The 14334-nt window shown below is 46.7% G+C and overlaps 1 protein-coding gene across 3 annotated transcripts in view; it reads left to right on the forward strand.

The window, feature by feature from the left end:
• Positions 1–9037: 9037 nt before the first annotated feature.
• ZMIZ1 (zinc finger MIZ-type containing 1) overlaps positions 9038–14334 on the forward strand; it is a 538822-nt gene continuing 533525 nt past the window's right edge. For all 3 annotated transcript variants that reach the window (XM_038743493.1, XM_038743494.1, XM_038743496.1), the window contains exon 1: positions 9038–9132. The gene's annotated coding sequence lies outside the window, so the exon portion shown is untranslated. The remainder of the gene's footprint in view (positions 9133–14334) is intronic.

Here is a 14334-nt window from a genome sequence, read left to right on the forward strand (position 1 = left end):
TTGAATGAAAGAGAGACAGAGAGAGTGTATTTGTGTGTGTCTCTGTCTCTTCCCGCCGGGAGGGAGAGAGAGAAAGAAAAAGAGAGATTGAGTGAAAGAGGGACAGAGAGAGTGTATTTGTGTGTGTCCCTTTCTCTTCCCGCCGGGAGGGAGAGAAAGAGAGAAAGAAAAAGAGAGAGTGAGTGAAAGAGGGACAGAGAGAGTGTATTTGTGTGTGTCCCTGTCTCCCCTCGCCGGGAGGGAGAGAAAGAGAGAAAGGAAAGAGAGAGTGAGTGAAAGAGAGACAGAGAGAGTGTATATGTGTATGTCCCTGTCTCTCCCCGCCGGGAGGGAGAGAAAGAGAGAAAGAAAAAGAGAGATTGAGTGAAAGAGAGACAGAGAGTGTGTATATGTGTATGTCCCTGTGTTTCCCTGCAGGGAGGGAGAGAAAGAGAGAAAGAAAAAGAGATTGAGTGAAAGAGACAGAGAGAGTGTATATGTGTATGTCCCTGTCTTTACCCGCCGGGAGGGAGAGAAAGAGAGAAAGAAAAAGAGAGATTGAGTGAAAGAGAGACAGAGAGAGTGTATTTGTGTAGGTCCCTGTCTCTACCCGCCGGGAGGGAGAGAAAGAGAGAAAGAAAAAGAGAGAGTAAGTGAAGGAGAGACAGAGTGCATATGTGTGTGTCCCTGTCTCTCCCCACCGGGAGGGAGGGAAAGAGAGAAAGAAAAAGAGAGATTGAGTGAAAGACAGACAGAGAGAGTGTATTTGTGTGTGTCCCTGTCTCTCCCCGCCGGGAAGGAGAGAAAGAGAGAAAGAAAAAGAGAGATTGAGTGAAAGAGAGCCAGAGAGGGTGTATTTGTGTGTGTGTCCCTGTCTCTCCCACCGGGAGGGAGGGAAAGAGAGAAAGAAAAAGAGAGATTGAGTGAAAGAGAAACAGAAAGAGTGTATCTGTGTGTGTGTCCCTGTCTCTCCCCACCGGGAGGGAGGGAAAGAGAGAAAGAAAAAGGGAGATTGAGTGAAAGAGGGACAGAGAGAGTGTATATGTGTGTGTGTCCCTGTCTGTCCCCGCCCCTGGCACAGTTATTGTTCCCTGACGTCACTGTTCATCCTTCTCCCTCCCTGCCCGGATCCGATCCGGTCCGGTCCTCCGCCTGCAAGCCCCGCTACCTCGGCCCGGCCCGGCTCTCTGTCCTCCCCACTCATTCTTTCAATCGTATTTACTGAGCGCTTACTGTGTGCAGAGCACTGGACGAAGCGCTTGGGAAGTCCAAGTCGGCAGCATCCAGAGACGGTCCCTACCCAACAGCGGGCTCACAGTCTAGAAGGGGCAGACAGCAAAACAAAAAATATATTAACAATACATAGAATAAATATGTACAAATAAAATTAAGAGGGTAATAAATCTGTACAAACATGTATACAGGTGCTGGGGGAGGAGGGGGGGAGGAAGGAGGGGGTTAAGTCTGGGAAGGCCTCCTGGAGGAGGCCTTTGTTATAGGGATAACTGGTCTTTGTTATCCCGAGGTCCGGCTCCGGATCCCGCTCCTGATCCAGTTCCAGGTCCTACTGCCGCTCCGGCTCCGCCTCCGCTCCTTTCCCGACCCGGCGGCGGCGCCGGCCGCCCGCAAAACCCGGAGCCCGGAGCACCCGCCAACCTGGACCGGCTCCCCCTTTCATTCCTTCAATCCTATTTATGGAGCGCTTACTCATCATCAATCGTATTTATTGAGCGCTTACTATGTGCAGAGCACTGTACTAAGCGCTTGGGAAGTACAAATGGGCAACACATAGAGACAGTCCCTACCCAACAGTGGGCTCACAGTCTAAAAGAGCGCAGAGCAGAGCGCAGAGCACTGGACTGAGCGCTTGGGAAGTACAATAATGGCATTTATTAAGCACCTACTATGTGCAAAGCGCTGTTCTAAGCGCTGGGGAGGTTACAAGGTGATCAGGTTGTCCCAAGGGGGGCTCACAAGTCTTAATTCCCATTTTACAGATGAGGTAGCTGAGGCACGGAGAAGCGAAGTGACTCGCCCAAAGTCACACAGCTGACAAGTCACGGAGCCGGGATTTGAACCCATGACCTCTGACTCCAAAGCCCAGGCTCTGTCCACTGAGCCACAATTCTGCCACAAGTTCACTCATTCATTCATTCAATCGTATTTAGGGAGCGCTTACTATGTGCAGAGCACTAGACTAAGCGCTTGGGAAGTACAAGTTCATTCATTCAATCGTATTTATGGAGCGCTTACTGTGTGCAGAGCACCGGACTAAGCGCTTGGGAAGCACAAGTTCATTCATTCATTCATTCAATCGTATTTATCGAGCGCTTACTGTGTGCAGAGCACTGGACTAAGCGCTTGGGAAGTACAATAATGGCATTTATGAAGCACCTCCTATGTGCAAAGCACTGTTCTAAGCGCTGGGGAGGTTACAAGGTGATCAGGTTGTCCCAAGGGGGGCTCACGAGTCTTAATTCCCATTTTACAGATGAGGTAGCTGAGGCACGGAGAAGCAAAGTGACTCGCCCAAAGTCACACAGCTGACAAGTCGCGGAGCCGGAACTTGAACCCACGACCTCTGACTCCAAAGCCCAGGCTCTTTCCACTGAGCCACAATGCTGCCACAAGTTCACTCATTCATTCATTCGATCGTATTTAGGGAGCGCTTACTGTGTGCAAAGCACTAGACTAAGCGCTTGGGAAGTACAAGTTCATTCAATCGTATTTATCGAGCGCTTACTGTGTGCAGAGCACTGGACTAAGCACTTGGGAAGCACAAGTTCATTTATTCATTCATTCAATCGTATTTATGGAGCGCTTACTGTGTGCAGAGCGCTAGACTAAGCGCTTGGGAAGTACAAGTTCATTCATTCAATCATATTTATGGAGCGCTTACTGTGTGCAGAGCACTGGACTAAGCGCTTGGGAGGTACAATAATGGCATTTATTAAGCACTTACTATGTGCAAAGCACTGTTCTAAGCGCTGGGGAGGTTACAAGGTGATCAGGTTGTCCCAAGGGGGGCTCACAAGTCTTAATTCCCATTTTACAGATGAGGTAGCTGAGGCACGGAGAAGCGAAGTGACTCGCCCAAAGTCACACAGCTGACAAGTCGCGGAGCCGGGATTTGAACCCATGACCTCTGACTCCAAAGCCCAGGCTCTGTCCACTGAGCCACAATTCTGCCACAAGTTCACTCATTCATTCATTCAATCGTATTTAGGGAGCGCTTACTATGTGCAGAGCACTAGACTAAGCGCTTGGGAAGTACAAGTTCATTCATTCAATCGTATTTATTGAGCACTTACTGTGTGCAGAGCACTGGACTAAGCGCTTGGGAAGCATTCATTCATTCATTCAATCGTATTTATCGAGCGCTTACTGTGTGCAGAGCACTGGACTAAGCTCTTGGGAAGTACAATAATGGCATTTATTAAGCACTTACTATGTGCAAAGCACTGTTCTAAGCGCTGGGGAGGTTACAAGGTGATCAGGTTGTCCCAAGGGGGGCTCACAAGTCTTAATTCCCATTTTACAGATGAGGTAGCTGAGGCACAGAGAAGCGAAGTGACTCACCCAAAGTCACACAGCTGACAAGTCGCGGAGCCGGGACTTGAACCCATGACCTCTGACTCCAAAGCCCAGGCTCTTTCCACTGAGCCACAATGCTGCCACAAGTTTACTCATTCATTCATTCAATCGTATTTAGGGAGCGCTTACTGTGTGCAGAGCACTAGACTAAGCGCTTGGGAAGTACAAGTTCATTCATTCAATCGTATTTATGGAGCGCTTACTGTGTGCAGAGCACTGGACTAAGCGCTTGGGAAGCACAAGTTCATTCATTCATTCAATCGTATTTATCGAGCGCTTACTGTGTGCCGAGTACTGTACTAAGCATTTGGGAAGTACAAGTTCATTCATTCATTCCTTCAATCATATTTATCGAGAACTTACTGTGTGAAGAGCACTGGACTAAGCACATGGAAAGTACAAGTTCATTCATTCAGTCGTATTTATTGAGCGCTTACTGTGTGCAGAGCACTGCACTAAGCGCTTCGGAAGTACAAGTTCATTCATTCATTTAATTGTATTTATCGAGCGCTTACTGTGTGCAGAGCACTGGACTAAGCGCTTGGGAAATACAGGGTCATTCATTCATTCATTCAATCGTATTTATTGAGCACTTACTGTATGCAGAGCACTGGACTAAGCACTTGGGAAGTACAAGTTCATTCATTCAATCGCATTTATTGAGCGCTTACTGTGTGCAGAGCACTGGACTAAGCGCTTGGGAAGTACAATTTCATTCATTCATTCAATCGTATTTATTGACTGCTTAGTGTGTGCACAGCACTGGACTAAGCGCTTGAGAAGTACAAGTTGGCAACATATATTGACGGTCCCTACCCAACAGTGGGCTCACAGTCTAGGTCATGGGTTCAAATCCCTCTCCACCAATTGTCAGCTGTGTGACCTTGGGCAAGTCACTTCACTTCTCTGGGCCTCAGTTCCCTCATCTGTAAAATGGGGATAAAGACTGTGAGCCCCCCGGGGGACAACCTGATCACCTTGTAACCTCCCCAGGGCTTAGAAAAGTGCTTTGCACATAGTAAGCGCTTACTAAATGCCATCATTATTATTATTATTAATAGAATTATAGCTATATACACATCATTAAATAGAACAGTAAATACGCACAAGTAAAATAAATAGAGCAATAAATCTGTACAAACATATATACAGGTGCTGTGGGGAGGAAGGAGGTATGGCGGGGGGGATGGGGAGGGTCCAAACCTTATCAGGGTGGTGGATGGCTCAAGTAAGGCAAGAGGGAGTCTTTTCTCCCTGGAGGGGAGAGACCCTAGGCAGCAAAGTGCTCCATAAATAGGATGCAAAGACTGTCTCTATATGTTGCCAATTTGTACTTCCCAAGCGCTTAGTACAGTGCTCTGCACATAGTAAGCGCTCAATAAATACGATTGATGATGATGATGATGATGACGCAACGCCTGCCTTGTAGGTGGGAGGGGGATCTCTGCAAATGCAAGTACTTTTGGGGAAGGGGGCTTTCTTTCATTCATTCATCCATTCGTATTTACATATGTATATATGTTTGTACGGATTTATTACTCTATTTATTTTACTTGTACATATTTACTATTCTATTTATTTTATTTTGTTAATATGTGTTGTTTTGTTGTCTGTCTCCCCCTTCTAGACTGTGAGCCCGCTGTTGGGTAGGGACCGTCTCTATACGTTGCCAACTTGTACTTCCCAAGCGCTTAATACAGTGCTCTGCACACAGTAAGTGCTCAATAAATAGGATTGAATGAATGAATGAGCACTCAATAAATAGGATTGAATGAATGAATGAGCGCTCAATGAATACGATTGAAAGAGTACATGAATGAGTGCTCAATAAATACGATTGAATGAATGAATGAGCACTCAATAAATAGGATTGAATGAATGAGCGCTCAATAAATAGGATTGATTGAATGAATGAATGAGTGCTCACTGTGTGCAGAGCACTGTACTAAGCGCTTGGAAAGTACAAGTTGGCAACATGTAGAGACGGTCCCTACCCAACAGCGGGCTCACAGCCTAGAAGGGGGAGACAGACAACAAAACACATATTAACAAAATAAAATAAATAGAATAAATATGTACAAGGAAAATAAATAGAGTAATAAATCTGTACAAACATATATACATATATACAGGTACTGTGGGGAGGGGAAGGGGGTTTGGAGGCAAGTGGGCCAGAGGCAAACTCCCGAAGCAGCGTGGCTCGGTGGAAAGAGCCCGGGCTTTGGCGTCAGAAATCATGGGTTCAAACCCCGACTCCGCCACTTGTCAGCTGTGTGACTTTGGGCAAGTCACTACACTTCTCTGTGCCTCAGTTACCACATCTGTAAAATGGGGATTAAGACTGTGAGCCCCCCCGTGGGACAACCTGATCACTTGTAACCTCCCCAGAGCTTAGAACAGTGCTTTGCACATAGTAAGCGGTTAATAAATGCTATTATTATTATATTTATTATTATTATTATTATTATATTTATTATTATTATTATATTTATTATTATTATTATTATTATTATGAGTCGGGATGGTTGGAGGGGAGCAGGGGAGCGGCTCCTTCCCCCATCTCCCCTTGTCCTTTTCCAAATCGTCCAGTTCTTTCACCCAAAACAGGGTGATTGCCCGGGAGGGGGGCGGAGCTGACCCCCCACCCCACGCCTCCTCCCTCCCGGCCCCGGGTTTGTACATATTTATTACTCTATTTATTTATTTTCCTTGTACATATTTATTCTATTTATTTTATCTTGTTAATATGTTTTCTTTTTGTTGCCTGTCTCCCCCTTCTAGACTGTGAACCCGCTGTTGGGTAGGGACCGTCTCTATATGTTGCCAACTTGGATTCCCAAGCGCTTAGTACAGTGCTCTGCACACAGTAATTGCTCAATGAATACGATTGAATGAATATGTTTGTACATATTTATTACTCTATTTATTTTACTTGTACATACTTATTCAATTTATTTTTATCTTGTTAATACGTTTTGTTTTGTTCTCTGTCTCCCCCTTCTAGACTGTGAGTCCATTGCTGGGTAGGGACCGTTTCTATAGGTTGCCAACTTGTACTTCCCAAGCGCTTAGTACAGGGCTCTGCACACAGTAATTGCTCAATAAATACGATTGAATGAATATGTTTGTACATATTTATTACTCTGTTTTACTTGTACATATTTATTCTACTCATTTTATTTTGTTAATATGTTTTGTTTTGTTGTCTGCCTCCCCCTTCTAGACTGTGAACCCGCTGTTGGGTAGGAACCATCTCTATAGGTTGCCAACTTGTTCTTCCCAAGCGCTTAGTACAGTGCTCTGCACACAGTAAGCGCTCAATAAATACGATTGAATGAATATGCTTGTACATATTTATTACTCTATTTTACTTGTACATATTTATTCTATTTATTTGATCTTGTTAATATGTTTTCTTTTGTTGTCTATCTCCCCCTTCTAGACTGTGAACCTGCTGTTGGGTAGGGACCGTGTCTATATGTTGCCAACTTGTACTTCCCAAGCGCTTAGTACAGTGCTCTGCACACAGTAATGGCTCAATAAATAGGATTGAGTGAATGAATGACCCCCTCTGACCCCGGCCGGGCAGGACCAGCCCCCCAGCACAGACTCCCTTCAATCAATCAATTCGTATTTATTGAGCGCTTACTGTGTGCAGAGCACTGTACTAAGCGCTTGGGAAGTACAAGTTGGCAACATATAGAGACGGTCCCTACCCAACAGTGGGCTCACAGTCTAGAAGGACTCCCTTCGCATCCCCCAACCCCTGCCTGGGGGTGATGCTGAGAGGTGTCGAAAGAGGAAGGCGCAAACTTTGCGCCGGTTTGATCGCTGAATTATACTTTCCAAGCGCTTAGTACAGCGCTGCGCGCATAGTCAGCACCCTATAAACACGGTTGCATGCCTGAATAAATGAAATGTGCTCTCCCTTTTCCAAGGACCGGCTCCCCTCCTGACTCCCCCCCACCCCCAAAGACCTTCTAGACTGTGAGCCCGTTGTTGGGTAGGGACCGTCTCTGTATGTTGTCAACTTGTACTTCCCAAGCGCTTAGTACAGTGCTCTGCACTCAGTAAGCGCTCAATAAATACGCTTGAATGACTGAATGAAAGCCCCCCCCCCCCACCCCCGGACTCCCACCAGCAGGACCACAGCTAGCCCTCCTGGGGATGCCAAAGGATAAATTAGGGAGACAAAACAAATAACACTTCATTCATTCAATCGTATTTAGTCAATCAATCAATCAATCACTCGTATTTATTGAGCGCTTACTGTGTGCAGAGCACTGTACTAAGCGCTTACTGACTGCTTACTGTGTGCAGGGCACTGTACTAAGCGCTTAAACCGGCAACATATGGAGACGGTCCCTGCCCAACAATGGGCTCACAGTCCAGAAACATTTCTGAAAGGCAGCAGTGCTGCTAATAATAATAATAATAATAATAATAATAATAAGATTTGTAAAGGTTTACTATGTACAAAGCACTGTTCTAAGCGCTGAAGCATGTGGGGGGAGCTGCCGTAGGCCCCCACCCACAAACACACACTCCCCACCTCCTTTCCCTAGAGAAACTTGATCCAGCTGGGGTCGGGGATGGAGACACCATGCTCTATCTTGACCTTCCCCATCTCCATTAGCTTTTAATTAAAAAAAGAAATTGGACTAATTCCTTTCCACCCGAAAACATCGATCGTTTGCGTTCGGGCAAATATATATATATATATATATATATATATATATGTATATATATACATATATGATCTCTAAGGCCCCGAAAGGGGCGGGAGTCACCGGCACTCGGGAGTTAGTGCGTGTTCGCCTTTTATTTATTGATTTCTTTTGCTTCTTTAAAGTCTTTTTTTCCCATTTGGTTACCCTCCCTTCCCCACTCTCCCCTCCCGACTGGAATCTGCGTGATTTATCTCTTACCAAAGTTGTCCAGGGGAAGAAAGAAAAGGAAGTCTGGTGGGAGGGAGGGAAGGGGGATATGTAGACGTAAAAAGAATGTACATATTCTCTCTTTTTTTTTTTTTCCACGAAAGAGAAAAACGAGGGAGGGAAAGTAGCTGCCCTACCGGGGAGAGGAGGAAGAAGAGGGGGAGGAGGAGGAGGAGGAGAAAGAGGAGGAAAAGGAGAAACACAGCTCCCCTTTCAGATAGGAATCTGGGACGGCTTTTGCCAGCAGCCAGCGAGCGGGGCCCTTTGGTAATAGAATAGCCAATGTAATTTGACACTTCAACTTGCTCTGCTCTCGGCTAGTTGATTCACTTACTCACCCACTAACACTGAGCTCCTTTTCACTGTCTGTGGGCAAAAAAAAAGAGAGAGCAAAGGAGAGCGAGCAGAGAAAATAAAGCTCTAAATCAGATCATTATTCAGATTTTTTTTCTTATTTTCCTCCCCCCCCCCCCATATATTGACTGGCACAGATCTCTCCCCTCCTCCCCGAAAGAAATCATCTGGGGGAGGGAGAGAAAGAGGATTTTGGCCGTGCCTTTCTTCCTCCTTCCCCTGATTTCTCTTCCTCCTGCTGCAGCCCCGGCTTCTTGCAAAGCGGTGGGTAAGTTTGCCGTCCTTCTGCGGGGGCTGGAGGGGGGCGGAAACAATAGAGGGACCCCCCCAAATTCCTGGAGGCAGTTTTCGTAACCGGCCGGATTGTATTTATTAGGATCTGCTATTTGTATTTATTATTAAGAAAGACTTAGGGCTGGAAACGTGTGCAAGGCTTTTTTTTCTTAAAGGGACAGGGACTGGGTGAGAAGCCGGTGGTGGACGAGGGTGGGCCAAGGGGTGGGAGATTCATTCATGGTTGTATTTATTGAGCGCCTCCTGGGTGCAGGGCACTGGGCTAAGCGCTTGGGTCGGTCGCGATAGGGGGTGCGGGGAGGGACGGTGCCCAAAGGGACCTGCTTGGATCTGGGGGTGCCACCCGACTGTGTGTGTGTGGTTGTGTGTTGAATTCATTCGTTCATATTTACTGAGCGCTTACTGTGTGCAGAGCACTGTACTGAGCGCTCGGGAAGTCCAAGTCGGCCACATAGAGAGCCGGTCCCTATCCCCCAACGGGCCCGGCCAGAGGGCTGGCAGAGGGCACGGGAAGAGAGTGAGGCTTCGCCCCCCTTCTTTTTTCGGTGGCTCAAGTTTGTGCGTGAACGTGTGTTCTGTTGTGGCTGTTGCGGTGACTTTATTCATCCAGTCGGAGGTATTGGGCGCTTACGGTGCGCAGGGCACTGTACTGAGCGCTTAAACTTTCGACGTGGTGCCTGGTCGGGGGTGGTGGGGGAGAGGAAAGGGGAGGTAGGCTGCTTCGATGGTGCAGGAGGGCGCGGAGGGTGGGAAAGGGGGAGCCGGAGGGGGCAGCTCCTTGGGCCAGGAAAAACAAAGGGAGGTTTGAATCCCAATGAGGGGGGCTTTTCAAAAAACCTCAAATAGTTCGCTCTCCTTCTGTGTGTGTGTGTGTGTGTCTTTTACTGTGTGTTGGTGGTGTGTGTGTCTTTCAGTGTGTGTCTGGGCGGTCACAGGGACCCTTGCTTCACATTCCTGGTGTCTGGGTTAGGAGAAGGCAGAAGGGAACGGGAGGGCCCCTCCTTCACAAACACACACACACACTCTTATTCTTTCTCACACTTACACAGACACACTCACACTTAGACACCCCCCCCCCCCCCCTTTTCCTCCCTCCCCACTCAGGGCAGAAGCAGGAGAAGCCCCTTCCCTCCTCTTCCCCTCTCCTGGCTACATCTGTCCAGGAAGCCAGCGGAGGGAGGCGGGGGCGGAGACGCACAAACACACACACACACACACACTCACACAGCAGCAGCAGCAGCAGCAGAAGAAGGCGGAGCGGGAGGGGGTGGTGGTGGTGGGGGTTGGTGGGTTGGCTGGCGGTGGATCCGAGAGAGCCCGGCTCGGCTTTCTTGCCATTGTGAAAGTGGGAAAAAAAGGAGGGAACCGTTTTCACGGGAGGTTGAGCTGCTGCTGCCTTTGCAGTCGTCGAGAGAGAGAGAGAGAAAGAGAGAGAGACCCAGGGACAGACAGACAGACAGACCCACCACCGTCCATTTAGATACTTCAGGAATGTAAACACCCGCAGAGGCCAGTGCTGGGCAGGGGCAGGCCCGGCCACCCCCTCATTCCTCTTAAGTTCCTTCCTCTAGGGGAAGGAACTTAAGGAGTAGCGTATGTTAGGGGCATCTTCTTTTTGTCTTGCAAACTTTTCCTTCTTTCCCACCAGCCCATGCCTCCCCCCGTATCTCTCCTTCCTCCTCTCTGTCCCCCCCCCCCAAACACACAGCAGCCTTCACCCCACCCAGCAGAAGTGCAGAGTTAATGGCAGTAGCCTGAATTTGGAAGTTGCACCTTGGATGGATGAGAGGGCACAGTTCTCCTATGATTGCAAAGAGTCTGAGCCTTTTCCATCCAGAGAAGGAACCGGGAGGAGGGGAGGGGGAAGGAGTAGAGAGCCAGCCGCGCTAAACATGCTTTTGTTTGCAGCTCTATACCTGGGGTCACTCTCCCAAGGCCGGGCCAAACTTAAAGAAACAATCGCGACTTGGCCCTGTCGAACGGTACCCGATGTATATTTGGGGGCATCTGTTAATGATCTGCCGACCCTTAACGGCTTTGGGGTGTCACAGGAATTGTTTTTTTTCTCCCCCCATTTATTAGACTAGGCTTGAGTGGAGCTGGGGTGTGATCACTCGTTCTCTCCCTCCCTCTCTCTCCCTTTTCAGCGCCCTGACATGAGAGAGGAAGATTTAACTTGGCAGCCTGAACAAATGCCCTATCAAAGGTTTCCTAAGAGACAGTATGAGAGAGAAGGGGGAGGACGCCTGGTTCGATTGAATGACTCCCGGATAGTTGGAAGGTGCCACCTAGGCAAGCCTTTCTTTTTAAAATATGAAATGGCCATTTAGAGCCCCCTGAATAGAAAACTCTGTGCAGCAGAAAAGCTGGAGGCTTATAAAATTTAAAAGGGCAGCAGCCCATTCACGCGCTAGCCCAGCTTTTGGCTCTGAGCTCTGGCCGAGTATCTCAGAGTTGCCTTGAAGTGCCAAGGGCTTTTAAGGGGTCTTGAGAAACAGTTTCTTTCCTGGCTACAAGATGGGAACTTGGCCTTGTAAACTGGAGGGTTAAATAACTCGGTCTCCCCCTAGATGGGTGGGGAAGAGGCGGGTTACACAGGGCCGGTAGGAGAGAAAAAGAGAGAGAGAGAAAAAAAGAGAGAGAGAGAGAGAGAGAGAAAAGAGAGAGAGAGAGAGAGATTGGTCTAAGAGGCTGGTTTTTGTTTTGGGGGGTTATTTTGTTTTTGGGTTTTTTTTGTGAGTGTTAAAGTTGAAAATGAAGAGGCAGGGCCATGGTGCTGGCTGGAGGACTTGTCGTTAGTTGTACCTCTGCTCTTAGAGTTTGCATGAGTTTAGCTCCAACCTTGTCATAACTCAGTGAAAGTTTTGACAAAGGATAAAATCAGAGGTCTATATTTTTCAACACTCCTGTCTGCCTTTTGGTGGGGAAAATGGGAGGGGGGAAGAAGGAATTATTTAACACGGAGTGGGTCTGACTTAAACTTGCTCTCCTCTCCTTTTGATTGAGATAAATTTACTGTGACATCAATCTCCCCATAGTAGGCCCTGATTCAGGTTTAATAATGCCAGAAGACTTGTGCTGACCTTTTTCTGTTCAAGTTGAGGATGTTGAAAACACCAGTATCAAACAAAAGAGACATTGAAAGCGAGATCTGCATCAGAGCACGTGTGACTCAGGCTGGGTGAATGCTTTTAGAGAGTATTCTGGAGCTTTAAGATTTTTACTTTTTAAAAAGGATAGAAGCATCTATCGCCACCAAGAAAAACATTTGAAATGTAAATGGTAAAGTTTAGACTTTTGAAATGTGTTTCCAGTGGCTTTTGAGGGAAGCCTTCATTTTTAAATCATTTAAGAGAGCTGAAATCTTTGAAGAGATAGTTCATATTAATCTTGATGAAAAGAGGAATGAGACTTGGGCAGGTATTGTGATATGGGAGAATAGGGTTCAGGAAATCGGAATAAACATAGCCTTTCAAATCTTTAAGATGAAGAAATGGCTTGGGGTTTCTTTGCTCTCCTACTCCCTCTCTGTAAGCTCATTATGGGCAGGCAATGTGTCTATCAATTCTGTTGTATTATACTCTCTGAAATGCTTACTCTTAGTACAGTGCTCTTCTCATATTAAGTGCTCAATAAATATGATTGATTTCCTCTCTTCTTTCCGCTACCCACTCAAAGAAAGGGAAAGCAGCCTCCACTCCCCCTTAGTTAACCTCCTTAACCCAGCATGGTTTGGATACAGAGTCCTGGGTTAGATTTGCATTTCATACAAATACAGCCAATGATGCTAGGCTGGCACCACCCTCCCTTACCTAGGTAATAAATGTCAACATGGAGAGATATCTGATGTTGACATTGCCAGTGATCCATGAATCCTTGACTAGTTTAGGATAATAATAGGAGGAAGAAAACCAACAGACCTCATAGATGAGAAGAGCTCAAAACTTCATTTTTTTCCGATAAAAAAAAGTCTCCAGAGTCTCCTTAGAATATGAAATTTGAAAAGCTCTTTACAATTTGAAGATACCATGCCTTAGCTCTACCTAGTGTTACTCTGTAACTATCAAGACTCAAGGCCCCACTGTAACATAATTAGATTCAAAACTATCAGAAATAAACAAACTCATGTCCTGCAACATTTAAAGAAATATAGTTTGCGATCAGAAGACATTTGGTGATTTTTAGCCTGGGTCCGGTGTAAGTTTCCATTCAGAACTTTACTCCCCAGGGCCTTGCCTTCTCTTCTACCTCTTCCCTATCATTAGGGAGTTTGAAAAGTTTTGTATCCCCAACACAACTCCAATGGGATAATCGCAGCAGTGATATCACAGTTCTGAGTGGTGGGTTCCATTTCAGAGAGTTTGCCGTCGGGAGACAGTACCGCCAGCTTGCCGTCTGGCTCCCACTGCTTTATCTGCAGGAGCTTTGCCTTAGAGATTGAGTGGACATAATATGCAGGCAGCTGTGATACCTAGAGCTAAGCCACATGGTCTAGAGGGTAAAATTAAGAGTGGTTGGGGCTGTAGATCTAGTAGCCTGTCCAGTCTCGGCTTGCGCGACGAACGGCTCTAGAGAAATGCCTTTACCTGAAAATCTGTTTCTCATAAAGGCGGAGTGGAGCTGAAAGATGTAAGCAGCAGACATTTTAGGTCATTATATTGAAAGCTTATTCACTCCTGAGCGATACCAAATCCCGTTCCGTCTGAAGCTAACCTACAGTCGGGAACTGACGGCTTGAATGGTATCGTAGCTTTTCATTTGGTTTTTCTGCTTTAGGCGACTTCTGGGGAAGGCAAACAGGGTTATATAGTTTCATCATCCTTTGAAGTATGATGCTCCAGAGGAAGAAAGACACAATGTATTGGATCTATAGATGGTGCCTTCACTGATTTGAAGCCAGCACTGGATGAAGCTGCCTAGTTGTGCTGGGCTTCCCACTTCCCAAATTTTGTCTGTAAAAGTTTCTCATTGGCATTCAGAGAAAGGAATGGCAAAGGAGTCAGCTTGCAAAGAGAAGTGTATGTATGGTGTGTGAGAGTGTGCCGCTTGGCATTTAAAAAGAAAATACCAACAGATTGTAACGCAGAGTAGCATTTTCTCCCAGTTACCTTGGGATTCTTGTGTCTTCTCATAAAACAACCCCAAACCATCCCAAACTTTCTTGTGACAGTTGCCT

This window comes from Tachyglossus aculeatus, chromosome 3, assembly GCF_015852505.1.
Source record: "Tachyglossus aculeatus isolate mTacAcu1 chromosome 3, mTacAcu1.pri, whole genome shotgun sequence".
NCBI classification, from domain to species: domain Eukaryota; kingdom Metazoa; phylum Chordata; class Mammalia; order Monotremata; family Tachyglossidae; genus Tachyglossus; species Tachyglossus aculeatus.